Genomic DNA, 6,008 nt, shown 5'->3' on the forward strand with positions numbered 1-6,008 from the left:
TCCGCCTCGGCCTCGGCCACCCCCGCGCTGCAGCGTCCCCGGCCCCGCCCCGCGTCACAGGGAATCACTATGGGAACGGGCCGGGGCCCAGCCGCTGCCCCGGCCCCACAGAGGCCTGTCACCCAATGGGGGAGTGGGGAGCGCCCCATCTCCCTTCGTTTCTCCTCCCCCCTGGAGTATTGCCCTCCTCCACTCTCCACGTTCACATCTTCATCCTCAGTCCGCCTTGTCTCACATCTGCATGTTTGCCTGGCCCCACCTCTACAACACTGCCTCAGTTCTACCACGGAGGATGAAATCCTCAACCTAGGCCTTCATCTCCTCGCCCCTTGGCTAGTGCAGGTCCTTTGTCTGTGGCCTCTCCACGTTCCAGTTCTCCTGACTGCAGCATATATAGATACAACAAAGAGTCTGGTGGCACCTTAAAGACTAACAGATTTATTTGGGCATAAGCTTTCGTGAGTAAAAACCTCACTTCTTCGGATGCATAGAGTGAAAGCTACAGATGCAGGCATTATATACAGACACATGGAGAGCAGGGAGTTACTTCACAAGTGGCGAACCAGTGTTGACAAGGCCAATTCAATCAGGGTGGATGTAGTCCACTCCCAATAATAGATGAGGAGGTGTCAATTCCAGGAGAGGAAAAGCTGCTTCTGTAGTGAGCCAGCTACTGTTGTCTACAGCCAAGCCCTAAGATACAACCGAATTTGCTCCAACCCCTCAGACAGAGACAAACACCTACAAGATCTTTATCAAGCATTCGTAAAACTACAATACCCACCTGGGGAAGTGAGGAAACAGATTGACAGAGCAAGACGGGTACCCAGAAATCACCTACTACAGGACAGGCCCAACAAGGACAATAACAGAACACCACTGGCCATCACATACAGCCCCCAGCTAAAACCTCTCCAGCGCATTATCCACGACCTACAACCTATCCTGGAAAATGATCCCTCACTCTCACAGACCTTGGGAGGCAGGCCAGTCCTTGCTTACAGACAACCCCCCAACCTGAAGCAAATACTCACCAGCAACTACACACCACACCACAGAAACACCAACCCAGGAACCTATCCCTGTAGCAAACCTCGTTGCCTACTCTGTCCCCATATCTACTCTGGCAACAGCATCAGAGGACCCAACCACATCAGCCACACCATCAGAGGCTCATTCACCTGCACATCCACTAATGTCATATATGCCATCATGTGCCAGCAATGCCCCTCTGCCATGTACATTGGCCAAACCGGACAGTCCCTCCGCAAAAGAATAAATGGACACAAATCGGACATCAGGAATGGTAACATACACAAGCCAGTAAGTGAACACTTCAATCTCCCTGGTCATTCTATCACAGATTTAAAAGTCACTGTCATTGAACAAAAAAACTTCAGAAACAGACTTCAAAGAGAAACAGCAGAACTAAATTCATTTGCAAATTCAACACCATTAATCTGGGCTTGAATAGGGATTGGGAGTGGCTGGCTCACTACAGAAGCAGCTTTTCCTCTCCTGGAATTGACACCTCCTCATCTATTATTGGGAGTGGACTACATCCACCCTGATTGAATTGGCCTTGTCAACACTGGTTCGCCACTTGTGAAGTAACTCCCTGCTCTCCATGTGTCTGTATATAATGCCTGCATCTGTAGCTTTCACTCTATGCATCCGAAGAAGTGAGGTTTTTACTCACGAAAGCTTATGCCCAAATAAATCTGTTAGTCTTTAAGGTGCCACCAGACTCTTTGTTGTTTTTGTAGATACAGACTAACACGGCTACCCCCTGATACATATATAGATAGGGTGACCAGACAGCAAGTGTGAAAAACTGGGACAGAGGATGGGGAGTGGGGGTAATAGGCACCTATATAAGAAAAAGTCCCAAATATCAAGACTGTCCCTATAAAATCGGGACATCTGGTCACCCTATATATAGAATGCAAGGCCTGATTTTTTAGTCATACAAAAGGAGAGCAACTGTATAACTCCTTCTCAAATAACTCAATTGGATCCTTATTTGTTTAGTATCCAGTTTGTATATATCCGCCCAGAACTTGCTCTAGGTTTTCTCCTGCTCCCTGCCCTGCTCATTAAGCACCAAGCTCTCCACTCCATTTCTTCACACATTCTCACTTCTTCCAGATGGAGAGTCATCACTGTGGCTTTGACCAGCTAAAACAGCCTTTCTGTATAGCTCTGTTCTTCATGTATTTTTCATTGCATCCCACTCCAGTACCAACTTAGTTGGTACTGCTTCCATCACCAGTGTGGTGCAGTTAGCTTCTGTCCAGCTACCTTTACTACATCTAGGGACTTAATAGCTATGTCAGAATCTCCCCATCTTCATGTCTCACTATTATCAGCAGCTTCCTCCCTGATGATTTTTCTACACTCATCATCTTCACAGATATCCATCTCTCAACCACTCTCTTCAACTTCCTCAGATTCTGCAGAGATCAGTACATCCTACAGAGAAGATGTATTCTTACTGAGTCTTCCTCTTTCGATACAGCAGAAGTGCTCCAAGGATTGCCTCCTCTTTTTTTTTGGGTCAGTTCATGAGGAAGAACTAGCGAAAGGGATGTCAGAGCATTCTCTCTCTCACTGCAGGAGTTCTGGCAGATTACAAGTTCCATGGATTCCTCGACTTTGGCGTCATATGGCCTATCCTTATGGTAACCAGTCCTGGCGTTACTGGAACCCTCAACTTGATTAATCTGCTGCATATGCTTTGAGAGTCCCTTTGACCAGGAATAGGTCATGTCCTACTGTGCAGCCTTCAAGATTAGTGCAACCATCTTGGCAGAGTGACCCTCGTGATTTCGGAGAGGAAATCCAAAGTGAGAATGATGATGATATGTATCCTTCTATTCCTTTGACAATTTCTTCATCTTTGCTGGATTAAGTGGTCAATCTATCTACGATGGACCATTTAAAGACTTTTCAAGATCTCCTAAAGAGGATGGCTGACACCTTAGAAATCCTTTGGAAGTTGTACAAGAATAGTAACATAAATAGTTTGATGCATTACACCGTGAAATTCAAGGTCGATTGGCAATGCCCATACACAAAGGTATCCTTGAACCAGTCAGGGATCTATGGCAGACCCAGCCTCCATCTTAGCTATCTCCCAAACAAAAAGAGCATCTATACTGAGTCCTTCCAAAAGGTTTTGAGTATTGTTATACTCCTCATGTTCCAGCTCTTTACAGTGGCTGCTGTTCATGAGAAAGCTAAGCAATACAGTTAGCCAAAGTCAACACCAAGGGGTAAACATTTGAAAAAATATACCTATTCAGGAGAAGGTGTATTCCTGCACTAGCTTTCAGATTGCCAATTACCATGCTTAGCTAGCCAAATATGACTACCTCCAATGAGACAAGATCTCCTAGTTTATGGGAAAACTTTCAGAGGACTCAAGGGTAGAGCTAAATTCCATGTCCTTAGATCAGCTGATTGATAAGGTGGCTCTACTAGCAGCACTGGATGCATCTGACAAAGACACAAGAATAATGGCCATTGCTGTCACCTTGCAGAGGACATCATGGCTGCAGTCATCAGGCATTCCAAAAGGGGTCCAGTCTAATTGAGGACCTTTTGAAGGTCATGAATTTTTTAATTCAAAGATCAATGAGGGATTTCACTAATTAAAAGATTCTAGAGTGACATTTTGATCCCTGGACCCATACACTCCAGCCCAGAGGAGAAAGCAGATTAGGTCTCAGTCTTTTTCTAAAAGACAGAGATCACCTTTATCATAATTTTACCACGAGAAGTCCTCAGAACCCTCTAAGAAAAGACCTCATTTTCAGAGGAAGAGCAGTTTGACACATAACATCTGGCCTGAAGGTACAAGTTTGTGGCCACAGTCAACAGTCTTGAACTAATTTAAAAGGATCTATAACCCCTCCTCCTTCCATTTGGCAAACACTTGTCTTTTGTTGTTGGCAAACATCTTTCTTTCTTTTTGGATGCATGGACTGGAATCACTATTGACTGCTGGATCCTCAAAGTTATCCAGAAAGGCTATTCAGTTCAAGTCCTAACCAATTTTTCACCTCCCAACTTTCTCCATTCTCTGGGACACCTCTCTGGACAGCCTGCGACAGCAAGAGCAAGACTCTCCTCTACATCTGAGAGCAATAGAGGGGGTTTGGGGACAGAGGATTTTTTTACTCATTCAAAGGAGAGCAACTGAGTTTTGGGGCAGAGGATTTTATTCCCATTACTTACTTATTCTGAAGAAGAAAGGAGAGTAGCATCCCATATTGGACTTCAGGTGACTCAAAAAGTTCATCCATAGTCTTCAGTTCAGGATGGTCACTTTAGCCTCTACAATCTTCTCCCTAGATCTACTGGATTGGTTCACGACTCTCAGCTTGCAGGACGCATACTTCCCAATCTCCTTCTCTCCACCCCACAGGAAGTACATGTAATGGTGAAGGAAATTCATTACCAGTTCCGAGTGCTACCATTTGGTTTTTCTGTGGTCCGAAGGATGTTCATCAACTAGTGGTGGTAGTAATGCATCCGTGAAGACAAGGTCTTCACATCTATCCTTATCTCAATGACTTACTGATTCAGGGGAAATGGCCACAGCAGGTCACCAAGACTGTGTAGGTGGTTCTCCATCTATTCTCTTTGGTAGGCCTCTGGATTAGTCAAGTCTGCTCTCACTCCTATTCTGTCAATAGAGTTCATAGGAACACTTCTCAACTCAAGATCAGCAAGCTTACCTTCCTCACAACAGATTCTGCATCATAGGGCATCTCATATTAGCTCTTTACACTCAAAAACCCCCATCAATCTCAGTTTATTGGGTCATAGATTCTTTTGTATTTATGCAATGCTGCATGCCAGACTTCATCTGAGTCCTCTTCAGGGTTGGTTAACATGGATCCATCTGTGAAGCAGACACATCATGAATGTACAAGTCCTTCCCCCTCAAGTTTTATCATTTCTGCTGTGGTGCAAGAATCTGAAAAATGTCTGCAAAGGTGTGATGTTCACATCACTATCCCTTAGTGCTAGAACTCAGGGTCATTAATTTGGCTTGCAAAGTATTTTTACTTCGCATCAAGAGACCACCATCCAAATCCTGATAGACAATATTGCAGTGATGCACTATGTAAACAGACAAGGAGGAACAAGATCATCCCCTCTGTGTCAGGAGATTATTCATCTACGGGTGTGGTGAGTTCAGCATTGTCAGTTTGATAGCCCTGCACTTGACTGGGGTTCAGAATAGTTTAGTAGGCCAAGTCAGCCAGAAGTGCTCTTCCATTCATAAATGAACCCTGAAAGGTTCAGTTCCCACAGTTACGAAAAATGTATGGGACATTTCCATCACAGACTTTTTTGCAACCAACTCAAACAAGAAGTGTTACATTATTTTGCTCCCAAGGAGGAATGCGCCCAGGCTTCCTTTGGATGCATTTCTGATTTGGTGGAACACAAATGTAATATAAATTTTCCCTCTGATTCCATTAGTTCCCAGAATCCTCAGAAAAATAAGCCAGAGCAAGACCAAATTAATTCTGACAGCACAATCGTGGGTGCACCAGTTTTGGTACTTGGAGCCAATGTATCTAGAAGTTTGTCCATCTTCATACTCCCAGTTCTTCCAGAAAACATTTTGCAGAGCCTATTCTACATCTGGACCCAACTACATCATTTCTACATCTGATAGTATGGGATAGCTGGCTAAGTTTGGTAGACATATGTTGTTCTTCTACAATGCAGGATATTCCAATTCATAGCAGGAAAGTTTTGTTGAGGTTTATATATAAAGCCAACTGGAAACATTTTTCATTATGGGCTGCTTAACATCCTCTTCAATCCTTGGAGACTTCCATTCCTATCACTCTGGATCATTTGTTATCCCTGAAACTCTCAGGACTTTCAGTCAGCTCCATTAAGGTTCATTTTGCACCTCCCATTCAGGGTCTCTCAGTATTTTCACACCTGACTGGGTCTAAATTTCAGAAGGGACTGGTTCATGT

This window comes from Trachemys scripta, chromosome 2, assembly GCF_013100865.1.
Source record: "Trachemys scripta elegans isolate TJP31775 chromosome 2, CAS_Tse_1.0, whole genome shotgun sequence".
Taxonomy (NCBI): domain Eukaryota; kingdom Metazoa; phylum Chordata; order Testudines; family Emydidae; genus Trachemys; species Trachemys scripta.